The sequence below is a fragment of the Pocillopora verrucosa genome, chromosome 1 (genome assembly GCF_036669915.1).
Source record: "Pocillopora verrucosa isolate sample1 chromosome 1, ASM3666991v2, whole genome shotgun sequence".
Taxonomy (NCBI): Eukaryota; Metazoa; Cnidaria; class Anthozoa; order Scleractinia; family Pocilloporidae; genus Pocillopora; species Pocillopora verrucosa.
The window spans coordinates 28,439,645-28,461,491 of NC_089312.1; the positions used below are offsets into that span (position 1 = coordinate 28,439,645).

At 37.9% G+C, this 21,847-nt stretch overlaps 1 pseudogene; it reads left to right on the forward strand.

Annotated features, from left to right (window-relative positions):
• Positions 1–4,017: 4,017 nt before the first annotated feature.
• LOC131790051 (GFP-like fluorescent chromoprotein amFP486) lies at positions 4,018–17,123 on the forward strand (annotated as a pseudogene).
• Positions 17,124–21,847: the final 4,724 nt, after the last annotated feature.

Consider the following 21,847-nt stretch of genomic DNA (forward strand, 5'->3'; position numbering starts at 1 on the left):
CCAAGCAAATATTATAATAGCTTAATTGAAGTAAGAGGTCTAATGAAGCAAGAGGTCCATTCATTACTTTACCTGATTTCACCCGCAGGTTAAATGAAAATAATTTCTTTACAGATAAAGCTCAGATTTCTCACATGGTTAGTAGCAGCGCCCAATAACTGAAATAATTATAATTTTTTAGCTTCAATGAACGCGTTTATCGTTGTTGGGTTTTGAACGCCGATTTGAAGGAAACATTTGCTCATTTGTCGAAGAGAAATGAACGTAAATCAGCGTGTTAGACCGCTGAGAGCACGAACAGAACGGCAAAAATTTTGCTTGCGCCTTGTGGTAAATAATATTAAAGAATCCGCATCAACATTTCACGCGTAAGGACTAATCGATATTTTTGTGGCTGTGTCAAAAGTAAATTGTTTAGCACCGGATAATAAGAAACAATGAATATGTCGATACCTTTTCAAAGAATGTAGAACAGCAAACATTTGCAAATCTTTTCTCTGGCGATACAGTACCGAACCCGCCAACGAGTTTAAAACTACTGCGGTTTTACCTTATGCCAAAGGTCTGTCCGAACAGCTTCGCCGTTGCCTACAACAACAAGGCGTACGCGCTGTTTTCAAGTTGGAGACTACGCTAAGATCTCAGTTAGTGCGATCAAAAGACGCCGTCGACCCGGCTAAACAAGATGGCGTAGTTAACAGGATTCCCTGTGAATGCGGCAAGGCATACATTGGAGAGACTGGAAGACCTATGCAAGACAGAATTAAGGAGCACGATCGAGACATTCGACTCGCCGGTATCGAGACCTCCGCCGTTTCAGAGCATGCCCACAACACCGGATACAAGCCACTCTGGAACGAAGTAAAGTTTATTAATCGTGACCCTTATTACTGCACGCGCATGGTCAAAGAGGCAATTCATATAAGACTTCACCTTAACAACATCAACAGGGATAGTGGAATAGAAATTCCAGAGGCGTGGATGCCCACGATCAAAAAACACAACGACAGAAGAGCTGTGCAACAGCGGACCGCCGAGGGAGCAAGTCACTGAATTTACAACAAGAGTCGAAATGCACCAATCAGAGCTGTTGAAATACAACTAATAACAGCAGAGCATCATACTTTATAAGATCACGCATGACCAGTCGGCCTCATCGCCTGAAGACGACTAGCAGTATGCAGTTGGAACGTCGCGATCTACATCACACGTGACTACATCGTGAGACAAACGAAAAACTCAGCTTTTATTATTGTTAAGTAAATACGATTTTCAGAAACTCTCAAACATGAGCGAGAGAGCGTGCTGAGAGTTCAGTTCGCGAGCGAACCCTACTATTTAATTTCAGATGTCATGTAAACCAGATGACACAATGGAAGTGTCTGAAAAGTGACGCGGCTTAAACGCCTGAATAACTGTCGATGACAACATACATTAAGCTTACACGTTCATTCGTGCATTTATGGACAAGCTATTATTAACTGATGAACGAATTTCAGCAACTTCCAAACATGAGCGGAGAGCGCGCTAACAATTCGGTTCGTAAGCACATTGTTCACATTTAAAGCAAGTATCGCACGAATGATTGACCAGTTCTGGATAAGATAGAATGAAATATGACAGTAGTGAGAACAGAAATTGTGTGTTACGCTTGAGAACAAGTAAAACTAGCCGCTTCTGCTCATTGAGGTCTGGAAAAAGGAAAAGAAGCTTAAACTGTGCTGAAACCACTCACAACATTAATTCTGAAGGCCACAAAGGCGTTTCGGGAAAAGACTGCTGGCATTTAATCGAAATTCATCTCAGCTGTCCGGCACAATTGAGATACATGGTTGACTACCAAATGATCATATGATCGTAACAAGCGATCGGGACTGCCCAGAACTCTATTGTCTGTTCTCTGCTTATACATTTGATGGAAAGTTCAGTTCCACTGGGTATTCGCAACTGCAGGCAATTTTGTATCTGTAAGGGCAAACCGCAACCAATTAGAGTCCATCGAGAACCCACATGGGAGCTCTAGTGCGATCCTAGTAATTTATGCCATTAAGTAAGTATATGTCCTTCAAACAAAAGCCATTCTGCGCCATGATCTGAGAGGCACAGGTTTTAATCCTGTCGAAGTCTAATTTTATCAATCCTCTTTTCTGAAATTGCTAAAATTACATCTCACCTGTGAGAATTATTGCTGTACTTGATTTTAGTGTAAGGTTATAACGTTTGAAGAGCATGTTTTGGGTGTGGCATAGCAATTTGCGTTCGGACGATTTACCTTATTCTTTGTTACCGCGGTTGATTCGACTCTCTTTGCTTAGTTTCAAGAATTCACCAACCTACTTTGAAAGAGACATGTTTAGGATAAGCTGCTTGATTTTCAAACCTGGATTACGAGTTGAGATAGTCTGTTGTAGCTCACTCCGTCGCCGACCAAGTTGAAATGACTGGAGTGTTGGGGTGGATTTACTTTAACCATTTCACTCCCAAGATCTCATTAGTAATTCCCCTTACTGTCTACCATACAATTCTTGTGATGTTAGTTTAAAGAATTTATTATTGAATCAACTAATAATCCCCTAATTGATATTTTTCTTTTTTCTCATCACTTGTCTGCTTGATATTGTATTGATATTGTAAGGAGAAATTCCGTCTCAGTCACTATGGGAGTTAAAGGTTAAAAGCTAGGATAGAACAAATAAACGCTCCTTGCTCTTGATAATGTCACGTGAACCATCGTGTGATATTTAACAGTTGGTTCCCGCTTTAGTGCGCGTTTAAGAGCAATAGTCTGTAACTTTCGAATTTTTTCAAAAAATCGCGGCCACTTAATTAACCCCACCGATTTGGCTGAAGTTCGGTATGAGGGCTTATTTTAGAGTCCTTACCACGAACCCGGTATCGAATAGTTCCAGTTGTTTTTGCTAGGCAAAAAAATGGTAACGTCGGCCGCAAGGTTCTAAATTGGGCCCATGGCTTTTTGTATTGATGATAAATGATTTAGATGCAACACACCACATTTATGGAGATTTGTTGATGACACGACAGCATCCGTAGTAGTGCCGAAAAGGAATGCTAGAAATGCACAGAGTGTAGATAACCAGGTTATTAAGTGATCCCATATAAATAGAATAGAACTCAACCCTGTTGAGTGCAAGGAGTTTCGAATATCGTTTGCTTGGAATCCAGTTGAACTGAATGCGGTTGTTATCGACAGAAAAGAAATACAAGTTGTAAGTACCGCTTACTGTTTTTCTTTTTCTTTGAATTTTGTAAGCGCCGATCAAGATGGGAGCCGTTTATGTTCGTACTTGCCGCTTTATTTCGCTTTTGAACTTGTTTTATGTTTTACCATTTTACATGGTATGGCAACCTATAGGCCTCTGCTACCCAATATTGACCAAGTTCAACGCAAAGAAATCTTTTATCAAGAATAACCAAGAACTAAAGTTTCCGAGGCGGCCTATTTCAGTTTGGTACAAACATGGTCCGACCTGTTTGGTTTTGCCAAAAGATTTAACTGTCCACATGGATGTTGAGCTAAGTCCTGGTCCCTTGCAGAAGAAACCAATTTATTTGCTAACCTTCCTACCTACGGTTTCTGGCCTGGTCTCGTATCCAGGTAATAAACTATTGTCTACGAATAATGCTGACACCCGCCATGTTGGAATTTGTGGTTCCCACTATTCAGACGTCTTCCATCGATTTTCTCACTGGCCTTGTTCATCCCCATCATCATTAACCTACAGGAGATGCTGTGCTGGCCATCGAGTCAGAGAAAGGAAAGTTAGAAATATTCACAGAATTGAATCCCTGGTTTCTTACCCACGCGCTAGTCGAGGAAGCGATAATTTGCATAAAGGATCCATTTCAAATAACCTCTACTTCATCACACCTGTGAACACAAACAATCACGTATCCTCTAACGTTACTTCGACGAATTCGTCCCTTCATACAAATTCGCTCGTTGATCCGCCTTCAATTCTAAACTTTGCGGTCTTCAATTAAAGATCTGTTCGGAACATGATTGAGAGCATCATTGACCACGTCGTTGAAAATGACATCGGCCTCTGCAACGTTACCAAGACCTGGTTAAATGACGCTGACTCCGTCAGTATTGCTCAGTTATCTGAGGCTGGCTATTTCTTCAAGAATTTTCCTAGACAATCGCACAACCGTGGTGGTGGTACTGGGATTCTGTTTCGAAACTCTCTCAAAATCTCATTAGTGGATGGGAAGGAAAACGAGTCCTTGAATTTTCGGAGTGGACTGTTAAAGTGTACGATCGCTCTATGAGATATGTGATAGTGTATCGACATCCATATTCTTCGTTACACCCCGTTTCAACCTCTGTTTTTTTCGATGAATTCTCTCGGTTTTTAGAGAATGTTGTTATGTGTCCCGAGGCCCTTGTTATCTCTGGAGACTTCAGCCTTCATTTAGATGACCTCCGTGACAATGACACCAAGAAATTTGAGGATTTACTGGAAACGTTCAATCTTTCGCAAAACGTTTCGGGTCCGACTCATTTACCGGGTCAGACCTGAGATTTAATTATTACTCGTTCCTCAGATGATATTGTTCTTGCTTCCCCTAAAACTACTTTTCCCATCTCTGATCATTTTATTATTCAGTGTCCTATTGGTTTCTCACGACCAGCTTTGTCATGCAAAAAACTGACTTTTCGAAAACTCAAAAATATTGATATTGCTACGTTCTCAGCTGATATTGCCTCTTCTATGCTTTGTGCAAACGTACACTGGGACAACATTGATGCACTCTCCGACTGCTTTAACAAGATTCTTACTGACATACTGGATAAGTTTGCCCGCTTAAAACAAGGACTATGGTTAATCGTCGAAAGGTCCCATGGTTTCATGATGACATTAAAAAACTCAAGTGTCAACGTCGTCGTCTTGAAAAGAGAGCCGTGAAAACTGACCTCCCTGGTGACTGGAATAATTACCATAACTTTCGTAATCAGTACTTTGCATTTCTTAAATCTGCGCGTGTGAATTATTATTCAAACTTAATTGATCAGTGTGCGGGTGAATCTCGCAAGTTATTTCGTGTGGTTAATTCTTTGTGTAGGGAACCACTTGAGACAGCTCTTCCAGAGCACACTGACCCCACCACAGTGGCGTCCACTGTGAAAAAAATGTCCCTCTCCCTTTACTCCACTCCGGCTTCCGTAAGTATCACTCGACAGAAACTGCTCTATTAAAGGTTCAAAAGGACATCTTAATGCGTATGGATAATAAAGAAGTGACACTTCTAGTACCCTTGGACCCTAGTGCTGCTTTTGACACCACTGAATATTCCATTCTTCTGAATATCTTGCAACAGGATTTTGGAGCCGTCGGGACTGCTTTAAATTGGTCGGACTCATTTCTGTCCGGTCGCAAACAACGTATACTTGTTGGTGATAAGACTTCTGATGACTTTAATCTGAACTGTGGAGTCCCCCAGGGTACCTTTATGGGGCCTTTTTTATTCAATCTCTACTTCTCCTGCCTCTTCAATATTATTTCTCAGCATCTCCCTTCTGTCCATGGTTATGCTGACGACACCCAGATTTACCTCTCTTTCCGACCTTGCTCCATCCATTCCGAAATTAACGCTCTCTCTGCGATTGAGATGTGTATTGCTAATGTTCGTTCTTGGTTTATTTCTAATCGTTTAATGATTAACGACGCAAAAACTGAGTTTCTAATTACTGGTACTCGCCAACAACGTGAAAAAACATCTATTGAATCTATTATTATCATCGGTGACACCCTCATTAAATCTTTAGAGATCGTCCGGAACCTTAGGTCCGGGTTCGATGCCCGTATGCGAATGAACGTTCACATAAGCAAGATTTGTAGCAAGGCTTTTCACGGATTATACAACATAAGACAGATCAGAAAATTCCTTACTGTTCAATCGACTAAGGTACTATTCCACGACTTCATATCCTCACACCTTGATTACTGTAACGCACTTCTCTTCGGTCTACCTAAATATCAACTCGATCGCTTACAGAAAGTTCAGAATGCTGCGGCTAGAGTGATTTTTGAGCCTACATTGGCTCCCAAAAACGTTCAGAATTCAGTTTAAATTGCTCCTCTTTGTTTACAGGTCATTACGCAACCAAAGTCCTCCCTCCCTCCCCCCCTGAAACCAGCTACTAATTATGCTCTTCGTTCGTCTGCTCAATCTCTTCTGTTCGTTCCAAAAGCCAACTGCTCTTCTCTTGGGGATCATTAACTATAAGAACAAGTAGTAGCCTCGCCATTTTTAAAAAGCAACTTAAAACATTTCTATTTAGGAAAGCTTTTAGTTTGTTTCAATAGTTCTTATGTTTATTGCCTTTGAATATTGTAATTTTAATTACTATAGAACTTTAACTTATGTAAGGCGCTTCTGAATATTGTTTGTAGTTTAAGCGCTATATAAATTCCTTATCATTGTCATTATCATTACCGCCAAGTTGCTGGGACTTACTGTAAGCGCTAACCTAACTTGGAATGCACACATTGAAGAAGTAGATAGGAAAGCTAATAAGCGATTGTATGTCCTAGTGCAGCTTAAACGCGCGAAATTATCGCTAGCAAATCTATACCTGCGTTAAGTCCGTGGTCGATTATGCCGTTCGGGTATTTTAGAACGCCCTGCCGCAATTTCTCATCAACGAGCTTGTTCGTCTTGAGGAAAGGGTGATCTCAATCATTATGCCCGACACGAGCTACAATAATGCATGCGAAATCCTTGGCATAATACCAATGGTGGATTATATCGTTTCATTATGTGATAAGCTTTTTCATAGCATCGCATTTGACAAGGACCATACGCTGAACAGCTTCCTTCCGCCATTATCAAGATTCCAAGGTATAATTTAAGAAACCATCGCCTCTATAATATGCCACATGTCCGCGCCAATAGGCCAAAGAATCTTTTATACTTGCAATGGTCGCCAAGCAAATTGAATTTCATAGGTAAATTTTCATCAGTGGAACTTGTAACGATAATTGTAGGTTGTTTTCCAAATTATATATCATAGCTATAAGAAGTGTATTGAGGTTTTATTATAATGGTTATCCTTACTAGATCTCTTTTAAACATAGTTAGCATCTATATTATACTTTAGTCAATATTGTAACTTTTACAAATGTGAGTATGTAAACAATTGCGTAATTCAGCCTATGGGCTGCAATGTGATTTTAATAGACACGTACCTACTATCCAAGTCTGCCCATCCTTGCCCGCCAACATGGCTCATCGAAGGGCCGGTGTTTTTATGACTTCAACTCGAGTCCTTTTGTAAAGATTTCCCAGCATCTCTTGAAATGAATAAAAATATCTACCCTTTTTCTTAAAATTTATTGGAATTTAAGTGTGGGAAGTGACAGATTATAATGACAGGTTATCTCAACGTTCGAAGTTAAACAGGGTAAGAGTGTAATCTTAGATTTTTTTGTAAATTGTAGTGATTTATGCCGCTTAGCGGTGGCGACAAGTAGGTGCGCCATGTATATTTCATAGTCGCTATCGGGTAAATTTTGCTGGACTTTGAGTTCGTCTCAAGATAGAACAACAAAAATACACAAGGAAATTTTTACAGTAACTTTATAACATCCTTTTGTCTTTTAAAAGCTTGAAGCTCAGTAGATTCTGTCATATCGGTCATTGTTAAAACTGTCTTTGTTTTGATGCTACTTTTCGACATAGGAAAAGTATGTCGGACAAAAATATTCACCAAAAAATAAATATTTCTTTGCCAGCTTCAATAATGACAAGGAATTAAGTTTAGATGATGAAACAAAGGATTATGTTGACAGAAATACCATAGGTCAAGTATATTCGTCACATGAGGTCACACAACTCGGGTAATATTCACAGTGGAAATTTGCATATTTGAGCGGTCGAACAAAAAAAAATCATTTCTCGAAAATTAAAATAAATTTTTACAAAAAAACTACACCACAATTATCAGAACATATTGGGCTGCAAAATATAAAAGTAGGAGTGAAAGCAAATTTTGGGTGACTTGCCGCTGTTTGTCTGATGCATGCTGACATTAGCTCTTAAGTTCTTATTCAAGTTCATGTTCGAGTACTTCCTATTCAAGTACCAGAGGGGCCAACCCTGAGGGGCAGACAAGGGAGTGGATGAAACATCATTCTCACTCACTTAAATTCTTTCAGTACGAAGTGTCATTCTCTCTCACTGGCTGGACTATACTATAAAAGAAAAGAAAAAGAAAAGAGTTGATGGCGCACGTTAATAAACCAAAATCAGCACAGCGTAGTGAAACGAAAAATTCCAGCGCAAAATGACCGGGCGGCCACAAATCCAACGCAGAATCTAAGCACATATACAGTAGTTTCATTTCAATTCACTAGAAGCTCAATCTTCCTCGTGCAACTGACGCTAAGCCACAGTTTGCTTCAAAAATGTCCAGTTTAGAGGTTTCTAACAGCCCGCGTCCACATCGACCTTGACACACCACCGTTGAAAACCATCCAGGTAACCTTGCCTCCTTTTTAAACTGAGCCTCGCCGAGGACGCCACTGTAACTTGGCACCTGTGGTGCTAAGGCAATTTCTTCATGCCAAGTTACATTGGGGTCCCCGGCGAGGGGGATTTTGCGCTGGAATTTTTCGTTTCTCAGATCGGTTGTTCGGAAATGGAGTGTTCAGCCTTGCGCTTTTCTAGCGTACGTTGAAAACCTCAAAATGGACAATTCGCTAAAATGCGTTCTTTTCATCAAAGTAAGCGGTCAGATAACAAGCAATACGCTGTGGAAGTAACGTGAGGAATTTGTTTTGAGAATTTGACGTATTTTTTTCATTCCTTAGAGCGGTCGTAAATATTCCCATACAAACTCTTATAATTCCGCCATGACTGTTATCGTGCAAGATGATCATCTCACAGCTGGAGCTTGGGCTGCCTGTGGGCTGACTGGAAATAAAAGCTGTGGATGCCATCAAAGACAATTTGGTTTACGCAAACAGTTCAACGACCTTTTCGAGACCAGTTGGTCCGAAGGAAAAGAGACTCGACTCAGAATGTGAGATATCTCTAAGCCGCTGGTAAGCTGGAAGGCGTTCAGAGGCAAGCCCCAGAGCCAATCTGGTCACTGAAGGTCTTCAATTTCGATAGAACGCTTGAGAATAAAGGCGAGCCTGTACTCCGTTATCTCAAAAATGGACCAAAGCGTGAGTTTGTCGGAGAAGAATTTCAGATTGTTCTTCCTGGAACTAAGTTATCTCTTGAAGAAATTTGTTGATTTTAAAAACACTAATAAAAAATGAGTTTCTCAAAAGACCCAAGCAATCCTAATGAGTTAATTCATCAACTGATAAAGACATGAACAATAAAAAGATCGTCAATCTTGCCTATCAAAATAACCACAAAGACGTTGCTGTGGTGGCAGCGACCATCGAGGAATACAGGACGTGTCGCGAATCGGTGGGGGGCGTAGTTTACGGAGAACCAAAGAACCAAACTTGAAGACGGTGATAGACGAATTTATTGAGTCGACGAGGACGGTTCGATAATGCTCGTAAACTGAAGACAACGATTACAAAATACAACTAAATATAAAGCTAAATAAACTAAAAACAAAAGGGTCACGAAGCAAAACTACTCTAAAGATATTTGGGGGCGGAACCCAATTCGCATAACAACAATTCTTCATTGAAATAATCATACTCCACGCATGAGAAGTAACAAGACTAAAATGAAATATGAGAGGACTTAACGAACCAAAACATGCTTGAAAATAATACAACTGATACTTTGAAATAGATAAAATTATAAACCTGTAACGCTTCGAACGGACTACTAATTAACATATGCACGAGGGAAATAAAAACAAAAGGCTTGAATTAGAAATGGATCGTGTAATCACTAAATTAATCAATTGTAACTACATTAGAATAAAAAAAGAAACAAAACACTCACATATCTGACCCACACAGCGAAAATACTAAAAGGAAAGGCGTCAGTCAACGTGAACTTGATGGCGAACTTAAAGCATTTCTTACTCCTAAATGAACTTAGTACTTCTAATTGAACTTTGGCCGAGGCCGCGTGAACTTAAACTTGCGCAATACCATAATGCTTAGCGAAAAAAATAAATGAATGAAAGAAATAAAAACAAAGTGCGTGAACTAAAGAAAATAAAATAAACAATCTTAACAGTTGCAGACAAGAAGCATGTTGATGAAAAAACGGAAACAATTGATCTACACTCTTTTTTGTTAGAGCATGCCCCTAGAAATCTCTTTAGTAAGACATTCATCAAAGAAAGAGTAACGTGACGGTATTACACATACCACAACATATTGGACTACTTCATTGTAATAACTTCAGTGTCACTGCTTTCGATCAATCAGGATTGAACAAACACGCAACACAAAAAAATAAAATTTCACCCAGATAAAAAATATAATCTTCAATAAAAAATAGAGGACACTTTTTCTTTCTTGATGGAAATAGGTATTTTTATCTTCTTTTATCACTAATCCTAAAATTCTAAATGTCTTTAGTGCTATCAAGATATATAAGAGAAGTTTAAATGGAACAACAATATATACAAGAAACTACTTGGTTGGAAATGCAAGTCAAAATTGTTTTTTCTTTCTTTTGATAAAAATGGAGATGTTGTTATTGGTGGAACGGTAGTACTAAAATCAAGACCATATATACCATTCACGGTTGTTGGAGAAAACAAAAAATCATTCAGAGTACAAAGAAAAGACTTAAAGTTTGTTTCTATTGATGTTAAGCCTTCAGCAGGATTCAAAAGGAAAACAAACCCAACAGAAGGAGGAAAGGGGAACATTGTTGCTGTCGCTAGAATATGGATAGTGATGGCGATGCTGTAGCAAATTCTTCTTTTTTTCTGGTGTTATGGGAAAACGTCTCTTAACTTTAGTGCAGGAGGAATTACTTATAATAATTATGTATGGACTATGAATCGCACAAGTGATGTTGTGATGAAGTAAAGGCATGGAATCTTCGCACAAACAGTTAAGACTCCGATATGCACTCGCTCGAAGCGATGGTACGTGCGAAACTATCCTCAGCAAACCTCGAGGAGCCACGCTGGACTAATATCATTCTAGACCATTTTCCTCATGCAAAGTTACAAAGAACTGGAAAAAACTGAAGGAAGACAGGAAAATAATTACTGAAATAATAAGTTTGGCGTTCTTTCAAAACGAGAACTTTTCTAATATTGCATCTAAATGATGCCAACAATTTAATGTGCGTTCTAAATAAAAAAAAATTTTCAATTTTCACACTTATTGCGGACAACTTTGTAAAAGAAGTATGAAGGAAAGTAGATTAATAATAATAAAAAAAAAACACTGACCTTCTCCAAACAGGATCCCCAAATAAAGCAATAAATTTCCACTCCCAGACTCAAGAATAAACTTAATTTGTGATTACCCGTGCATTCCCACGAGGTCAAGTTGATGTCTATCTCAAACCGCATTCCGTTTTGTGTGTACAGCCACTGCTAGAGTATATTACGTTGGTATTTAAGGCTTAATTTTGATATAAATGCCAATTCGTCTTGGGGACTTGCCAAAAGGTTAGGTTTTTATTATGCTGTAAACTTGAGGAAATGGTAAATCATCATGTTAGAAAACATGACAAATTTGCATATCTGCGAAGCCGGTTGCGCGACAAGTAAGTATCGTTAATATTAAGTTTGCAGTGACTTTATTCAAATAAATTAAATGACTAGCTGCTATCACCAACAGTATATCAGAATTGGTGAGAATGTTTCTTTTACAAAATCCTTCGTTCTCAAAACGGTGAGTAGAATAAACTCTGAGCGTAATTGCACGTGGCTTGTTTACATTCAATGAATAACCAAAAATCATGCAACAAATTTGCTTAAAAATCAATACGTGTATGTGAAATCAAAAATATATTCATTGTATTGGGGAACTTTCTGGGCGATAAATGTTCTTTAACCGTTTTCTTCTGATCGGAGAATTGATATAAGAGCTTCTAGGACCAAGTCCCATATACAGCCGGGTCATTACGGGTTGATTTTTTTTTTCCTTGACCGTCTCATTTCCTTCATTTTTTTTTATTTATATGATCTGTTCATCTTTGAACAAAAGTTGTTCATAATAAATGATAACCTCTGAATGGAGGTAACACTGGTTTACTAAGTTGGGGTAAATTTTTCATTGCTCGAGGGAGAGCTATCTTAGAACGTTGGGATCATATGTTGCTAAAACCAGATATTTGCCTTATATTTTTTAATAAATGTTAATAGGAAAGGAAGATCGTTTCATGGATATCACGAGATTTTGAGAAATCTTTACCATACGATTCGAGTTGAATTCAAAAGATCACCTTCGATCCGCCATTTTGGCGGGCTATTATGGGCAGACCAAGTGCACTTTTCCCTTTTCTGCCAAGCAAAAATAACCGGAACTTTTTCGTCTCCATTTCGTGATTAAGACCCTAAAGCAAGAATTCATGCAAAATTTAGCCAAATCGAAGGAATGAAGTGGCTGACAAAAGTTCGCAAGTTACAGACTACCGCATTGAAGTAGCCAAAGCTAATTTCGTCGCAGACTATCTCATTTAAGTGTCCAAAGTTAATTTCGTCGCTTAAAAGAGCTTCATTCATTCATTGTTTTCGAATAGATTCTCATTAAGCATGTTCAATATTCATTTTGAGCGCCAAAGGGTATGTCTCGATCGCTACAGAAAGAAAACAAGCTTAAAAGTTTTAACGCCTTGCGGCCGAATTCTACGGAAACTTTTCAGCAAAGTGAAACTGCACGCGTTATCTTATATACGCACGGCCACCATGGTGGCTCATTAGGAATTAGATAGGACTTACGCGCACCCGCCTTACAACGTGGCCTAGACTTTGTTAGCGCAGTCTAACTTGAAAAACTAAGATAAAAAGTCATAAGCATTAAAAAAAAATAAAGATAAACACTATGCTTTCTACAACATTCTTCGTGGGAACTACTTGATTTCGTAAATTTTAATTCCTATTAAAATAAAACAGAAGTTTTAAATTTTGTAACATTAAAGTAATCATTCGATTCCTTCCTCTTAGATTTTAGACTGTTTATAACAATTTGTTGGTTAGTAATCCGTTTTGTCAAACAAAGGCGTACTGGTGGATGTTATCAACAAATGTCAATTCTTCTTTTAATTGAAATACCACTTGAATGAGTTTCTATCTAATTGGTCAAAGTTTTGCCGAGGTCATGGTCAAAAAAAAAACAAAAAAAACAGTGACCCTCGAGGGCAGCACACGGACACAAATGATTACATAATCGGCTAATTTGGTTTTTGTTAAACTGAGTCGAAAACGTGACTTGGCTGATGAAGGACTAACACACGAAACGGTTTCTGTAGAGTGGTTCTTGGGTTAAAATATAAAAAAATTTAAAAATATATCAAATAGCTTAATTAGAGAAAGAGCCCTAGTGAAGCAAGAGGTCCACTGACGGCAACGAATATTGCAGCTACGTCCACGAAATTAGCTGCTCTTTAGCAGTGAAAACGATATAGGCAACTCTGGTACTTGCGGCATTTAAATGAAAACAACTCTCTGCAAAGTCAATGGTAGAGACTAATTACAACGTTATATATTTGCCATTATCAGTTTTTGCCACATGCGGGACTGTGACTCCAGATTGCAGAAACACTCTTCATGCGTTTGAAAGGTTAATTTCATATTATCGTTTGAAGAAATATCAAGGAAATACAGTTAACTTTCAAGAAGAAGTACCTCAACAGAATTTGGGAAAAATACTGAATTTTCAGGAGTTCACGGTACCTAGTTTTTTTCCCTATCCGCCTTCCTTTCAGCACAGGTCGACCACACTTTGTGTTCGTGGTTGATAATTGTTGACAATCTATGAGGTTTATCAATAAAGCTCTGAAAATTTCATATCTAAATTACATTTCGGTCTGAATATCTCAATAGAGTTAAATGAAACGTTAACCGACGAACGTTTAATTTTTTTTAAGTTTTAAGCCTTCGAAGGCCGTTTATAGCATGCAGGCCGTTTCAAATCCGACCAAAAGTAGTTTCGTTAAAAGACGTTTCATACGGCCCATGATGGCTAAAAAATATATACAAATCCACAGATAAACATATCATTTAACATTATTGAGATCTTCAGACCTGAAATGTAATTTAGATATTAAATTTTAAGGGCTTTATTCATAACCTTCATATATTTTGTTGGTCTCATGTCAACAATTATTAACCACAAACAAATGGTGTGGACTGCCTGTGCTGAGAGGAAGGCGGATGGGGCAAAAAACTAGACACCATGAACTCTTAAAAATTCAGTATTTTCCCCAAATTTTGTTGAGGTACTTTTTCTTGAAAGTTAACTATATTTCCTCAATATTTCTTCAAACGATAAAGTGAGATTAACCTTTGAAACACGTGCAGAGTGTTTCTGCAATCTTGAGTCAGAGTGCCACACGTGGCAGAACTGATTATGCTAAACGTATCACGTTGCAATTAGTTCTACCTTTGACTTTGCAGACAATTGTTTTCATTTCACGGTCACAAGTACCAGAGTTGAGTAAATCGTTTTCATTGCTAAAGAGTAGCTAATTTCGTGGACGTAGCAGTAACATTAGTTGCCATTAGTGGACCTCTTGCTTTATCAGGGCTCTTTCTTTAATTAAGCTAATTGATATTTACCGTTATGAACTGAGTTGATAATGTGAATTTTCACCCATGAGCCATTCTGAAGAAGACGTTTCGAGTGTTAGTCCTTCGTCAGCCGAGTCACGTTTTCAACTCAGTTTAACAAAAACCAGATCATCTGATTATGTAATCATTTGTGTACGTGTACTGCCCTAGAGGGTCTCTGCTTCTTTTTCACACCTTAACTGCAACAAAGCATTAACTAATTAAATAGTGCTTTATCCAAGTGGTATTTTAATTCAAATAAGAAAGGCAATTTGTTTACAGCATCCATTAGAGTGTCTCTGCTTGACATACCATGTTTATAACAAAGAAATATGAAATGACCCACAAAGACAAAATAAATAAAAAAAATATGGTGATAAACTTAATTATGCTGATATGACTTTTCTAGTAACGATAAGTCAAATGAATAAAATAGAAAATAATAATAATAATATAAGAATTCATGCCTTTGGCTGCGAAAATAAAAGTGTGTTTCCTTGTTATATTTCAAAATGCTTCTTTTAAATTTATTAAGGCAATTCTTAAAAAAACAAAAGCTCTTGTCTAAATTTATGAAAAAAAAGAAAACTATCGAAATCATAATGTCAGAAGAAGATATTATACTTTATAACAAGACAAATTGTTGTCATTTATGCTTGAAGGAAATTCCACATAAAAACTATAGAGTCAGGATGGCCGATATATGATAATCAGCGATATCAGCGTTGATATGGCGTAAGCTATATCTTAATAGTAGAAATCGTTTCTTTGCTTTTTACTTATTCGGGTCATTCCAAAAGACATGAATATGAAATTTGAAACGAAGGGTAATGTCGAAGGTCGAAGTTGAAGGTAAAGGAAGAAGGTAAAATCTCAGTCACAGCTATTTGCCATACTTTAATTTCTCACCAATTAACATGAAAGGTTATGCAGTATTTTACTAAAGTTTGAATTATCATGTGCATCAAATATTTGGTTCTTCCTAATTTTCGTGTATTTCAGGTCATACATGAGCCATTTCTGAATACAATTTCCAATATATCATCTTATTTTAGAGGAATACAGAAATCCACTTTTTGTGTCACCAAGGGAGGACCTTTCTTTTCTTCCTTTGACCCACTGTCGAAAGTGTTCAAATATGGAAACAGATGCTTTGCTTAGTATCCTGCTGGCATGCCCGACTATTTCAAACAAGTATTTCCTGCTGGAATGTCCTTTGAGAGGACAGTTACATATGAGGATGGAGGAGTTGCCACAGCTAGTGGGCACTTTAGGTATAAAAGTGATGACTAGTATAGGATTGACATAATACTCATTGAAAGAAATCTTCAAGGTCATTTTTCACACGGAGAAGGGAAGCCCTTTTTGAAGTGTAACTTAGTTGTGATTCTCCCTAGAACGCTAACTGTCTAGCTACAGGGGAGCAAACCTACACAAAAAGCGTAGTGACCACAGAATATGCAAACTACTGCATTTTTATATAGACATTTGTGAGTAAATGGTTTTAGTTTGAAAAACGTCGCAGCGTAAATGACAAAATCTAAAAAAAAAAAAGGCGTTAACGCATCATACTACAGAGCTCATTGCACTCTAGGTATGTGACACAGTTAAACAGGTAATTTTACATATTTTTATTGATATCTCAAATTTCCTTTATTCAACAGTACTGAAGGCAATTTATTTAAGCACATATCCATGTTTATGGCGTTAACTTTCCCGCTAACGGATCCGTAATGGGAGAGAGGACAATTGGCTGGGACCCGTCCTTTCAGAAAATGACCGTCTCCAACAACATATCGAGAGGTGATGTGACTATGTTCCTACAACTCAAAGGAGGCGGTTATTACAGTTGCCAGTTTCACACTTCTTACAAGTACATATTCTGTTTCTGTAACAGCTCCAACGTTGGAATATCATTCCTTTTGAGTATTTGGATCTCATTTTCTGTGTTTTACGGGATAAAAACAACCGAAGAGAACGCTGAGATAAAAAGGGCCTTGAGAGAACGGCTTTATACTAATTTCCCGTGTCGATGAAATTTTTGGGATCGAATAAGATTCTTTACAAGATACTAAAGGTTATCTATTGTAATATCCTTTAAAGCTTAAAATGTTTCCTTCCCTGCATTTGTTAGTAAAATATGTTCAGGGTGATGGAAAAATAATCATTATTGACACAAGTAATTGCTGAACTTCACTGTACCAAAAACCAAGTTCAAAAGCATCGATGTTAATAAAACAAGTTAAAATCCAATACTGATAGGGACGTTAAACACATATCTTGTATTTTTATAAGTATTTTTTCCTTTACACAGAACAAAGGAGCGGTCACACTGCCTCCGAACCACGTCGTAGAACATCACATTGTGAGGACCGACATTGAAGACAGAAAGGTCCTGCTGGAAGAAACTGCTGTGGCTCATGTTAACCCTTTGTAACTGTGGTGGAAGTGTTTTAACCTTCTTACTTTTGACGTCATTGCAACACGAATCAGGTCAGTTGAAAAATAAAAAAAATTAAAAAAAACAAAAAAAAACATTGATATGATGAACTGTGAAGTGTCATCCTCTCGATTCGTACAGCCATAAATACTCCCTTAGACTTAAAAATGGGTACAAATAAGTTTTAGATTGGTTCAAAAGTTCAGTTTTTTCACGACTACCTTCACTTACAAATCATGCAAGTCACTACTTGCAACTCTTTCCGAACAATTGTCCTTCTCCGTAACTAATGGGCATTGAGCGAGTCATTTGGTCATCATAATCAGACACTATAAAATTGTGACATGACTTTTGAGATATGGTGACTTTAGCACAAAAATAAACATCTCAGAATCTACAGAGTGATTTACATTGACTGAAATCCCTGATTAAAGCAACTGATTTACATTTCTATTTTCGATTCGTGATGGTAAATTTCAGAATATATCATTAAATCCTTTACTTTCCCTAGTCAGTTCCTACCTCTGTAATGCAAGCTTAAACCGAATGGAAAGAGTTAGATACCCTTGAATACCCAAAATACCAAAGAGAAAATACTGAGGAAGCCAAATAGAAGCTCCTATTCCCTTTTTTTTTTTAACATTCAGATCGTTTACGCAAAAAAAGCAACGGTTAGGAAGTGAAAGCAAATGTAAACAAGATCGCTAAAAACGATTTTAAGACTGCTCAGAATGTAACTCAAATAGCACTTTTCCTTTGCATCTTTATTGGAATCCCCTGGATTAAAGGGTATATACGAACTCGAAATGTGTACTGCAATTGGTTGGCGAAAAGTATGCTACACGAGTACATGTCGAAGTGATTTTTGACCGGGCACCCTGCAAATACGGACACGAAATTGTGGTATCAGGGGAAAGCAGTGCCACAAGAACAAGCGCTGGCTCTATCGTTTCCACTACATGCGAGCATCTATGGGAGTGGAAATATAGTATAGGCAGCAATATTCCTTGCTTTTTCCCGGGATCGGGCGAAAAAATCCCCTACTTTCAGCCGACCTCCACAGCACTTACCAAGTAAACTGAATGTTTCAGAAGTGAAGAGAACTTTTCAGCAGTATTCGTCTTCTTTGGGTTAACCTTACATTGTCTCCTGCTTGCTAAAAGTTAAAAGATAACTCCTTAAATGTGTTTTGATCCGACCGAGTGCATTTGAATGGGCTTGACCGCAAAACTGTTTCCTAATGAAAGAGACGGTCAACGATCTCATGTCATTTGAACAAAACGTTGAAAATAACTGATCTGTTATTCTTGTCTTATTTTTCTCTGACCCGATTCAACACACATTGAATAATATTTCTACTTGGATCAACCGAGAGGGTTCACTAGAGCACTTAAAATTAGTGCGGAAAAAATAATGGCATTGAGCTTTTCAAAACTGTTTTGACGAAATAGTTATTAGTTCTGTTATTTTATTGCACAAAGTGTCAAAGCTACGCATCCTAAAATTCTTCCCTAGCTAAAAGAAAAAGAGAAAGGGAACAATTTCACGCTACTTTAAAAGATAGTTGAAAAAAACTGATTAATATTTTCTCCTTATTCATCTAGGTCTGTAACCAGATTTGATATAAGCTGAGGAAGACTTCTTCGGTGAAAAGAATGATTTTCTATCACACAGATTATTCAAACTACGCACCATAAAACTTTGGTTACTCAAGAACAATGAAAGCGATCGTTTATTTTAAGCTAAAAACTCGTAATATGTTGAGTTAAGTCGCCTGCTTTTATAAAAAACTGATTGAAGCATCGCAAAAAAAGGCAGAGTTCATAAATCAAAAAAGAACATTTGTGATCCTCCACGCGAAAAACGGGAATAAGGCACTCTAAGTGTCTTACCAATGCCATGGATATACTCATATTTAATAGGCAAACAAATACTGCCACGGCAGCTTTTGTGTGGCATGCTCAAGCCTTTGTCCCAACTAGTGTGCTAGATGTCACGTTCCATGTGCGATATGACACTCGTGCGAAAAGATGTGCGTGCGATATGGTACGCGTGTCTAACGGATAACAAAAGTGAGTGTGCAAAGAGATAGACAAATCTTCAATGCTTTTTTAGGAACTATCATAACCACTGACCGGTTCAAGGGAGTTAGCCATTTTGTGTTTACGTTCTTGTTACGTTCGAGGAAATATGCATTTCTCCATCTACGTTGGATCGGGTCTCTACTTACCGCTTTATCATTGTAAGTTAGCTATCTTACATTGCATATCATCTCTAAGTATATGCATCGTTTTTAAGGACTGTAATTTAGTATAGTTCGGTTGTTAGTTGTATCGTGGGACTCCTTCATCGTTGTACGATAATTAAAACCGTGTCAAGCAACGAGGAGTGTATTTCTTCAGTGTCTTTTGTTTCAGAGGCTTGGGGTGGACGTACCTCTAACAAATTTCTTTCAGAGAACTGTGGAATGTTATACAAATTATTACCAGGAGACACATTTGTGGCAGACAGAGGTTTTACTATCTCTGAAAGTATGGTGCTAGGATAAAGCAAACTCATGTTTTTTCAATTCATGTTTGCAAAGGGAAAGGCTCAACTGGATCCAGTTTATGTGGGGCAATCACCGGGAATTGCCAATGTGAGGATTCACATTGAGAGAGTTATAGGACTCCTGAGACGGAAGTATATATTTCTGAAGACTTCGACAATAATTTGGGCTTTGAACACGTGTTGTTACTGCAAACACTTTTGAATGATGTACCAGGTACTTTAGTCATCGCGGAAATGAAAAAGTCAAATTCATCTCCAAATATGTCAACGACAGACTTGGTAAGATCGACAAGTCTAACCAGTATAATGTGCCAAGAACAAATTCTCTAGCAGAAATTATTTATGTACTCTCGTAATACGCTGGTAAAACAAATCCTTATTAACCTGGACTAGAGCGGAGTAGAGAGTGCAAATAAAGTGAAACATAGCCGATATATGAAGTTTTGTAGTAGGACAAAATGTTGACAAATAACGTTGAGATGTAATTGCCACAATGAATACCCATTTTTTCAAGAAATATTCAGCTATTTTCAGATTTGTTATTTGCTTAATACAGAGTGACCAATTTTTAATGCCCATATTATGTTGATTTTTATACTAAGGCTTCATACTTTATTATTTTTATTTCAGTTTTGGTCATAATGTTTTTTTATTATCTTACCTGACTTCTCTGCAACTTTTTTTTTTCACCCTATCAAGTTTGTAAACATTTTATTTTGTCTTTTTAGACCCTGCAAACAATTTTTTTCAATATATCTCATACCCCCCACCAGAAAAACAGTGGTCCGTCCATTACTCAAAACCATTCATTTCTCGAACATTTAGGTGCCAGGATCAATTAAGAACGGCTGTTTCAATTTGGAACGGCTGAGGAAGGAATCTTGCTAGACTTTGCCGAAGGCTTCATAATTTGGCCATGACTGAGATGCCGAACTTATTATGTGTCGAGGTTTATGTATAAATCTTTATATTAGAGTGATTTTGCAACAGGATGGGGGAACGCGCCCCATAGGCTGGACATGACTCTATTTCGACTTCCGGTGTTGACGTTGCCGTTCTCCCCAACAAGTACCGGACGTCATTTAGCTGCTCTTCCCTTCGCGATCAAAACACCTGGGATTTGCGTAAATTGTGCACTTGTATACGAGATAATGCTATCTGGGAGGATTTCAGAAGTCCTTTTCAGGATAACCGCGTCCCTTTCTTTGTTTTATTAAATGTATTTATGAAAATTTACCGCTGCATTTAGGCTGGACTTCCGAAAGTTTCTGAAATTGAAAGACGATCGTGAACAGGCGATCCAAGATTTCTGTTAGTGGAGAGAGTTAGGGAGCCAAGAAATGTCGTAAAATTGAATGCACGCCAAGGAGAAAATTTCAAATATGTATTCAATGCGTGATACCGGCGAAGACGCATTTGGCATTAATATTAGAGTGCAATTTTAAAAAATTACCCACGGTGCTAAAAAAATAAGAAAATGACAACTTACGATTTGTGGCCAACTGTGTTCTTGAATTGAATCCTCACTAACAGTAGCAGCGTCAGCAAAACCGACTAACATGGTGTATGGAAACACAGCAGTTACATATTTATCTCTTATAACTGCGATTTCCTTTTAGAAGAAAATCCTATATTACGAAATCTTTGAGGGTATTAAGTGTAGCAGTAGCAGCGTCAGCAAAACCGACTAACATGGTGTATGGAAACACAGCAGTTACATATTTATCTCTTATAACTGCGATTTCCTTTTAGAAGAAAATCCTATATTACGAAATCTTTGAGGGTATTAAGTGTAGCAGTGCAGCGTCAGCAAAACCGACTAACATGGTGTATGGAAACACAGCAGTTACATATTTATCTCTTATAACTGCGATTTCCTTTTAGAAGAAAATCCTATATTACGAAATCTTTGAGGGTATTAGGCAGCCCACAAGAACAAAGGGAACTGTCACAAAGTGCTGTTTCCGGCTCATCTTAGGAATGCACAGTTCCTTAACAGCTAATTGCTACATGGAAACGAGTCAGGTGGTCATCCATTTAGTAACTAGATGTACGACACAATGGTCTACTTTATGCTTAAGGCATATACTCACCGCAGTTATATAAAAAGGAAGGATCTAAAGATTAATATATCGTTAGCACGTTCCTGTTTAAACTGGGAGGCGAGGATA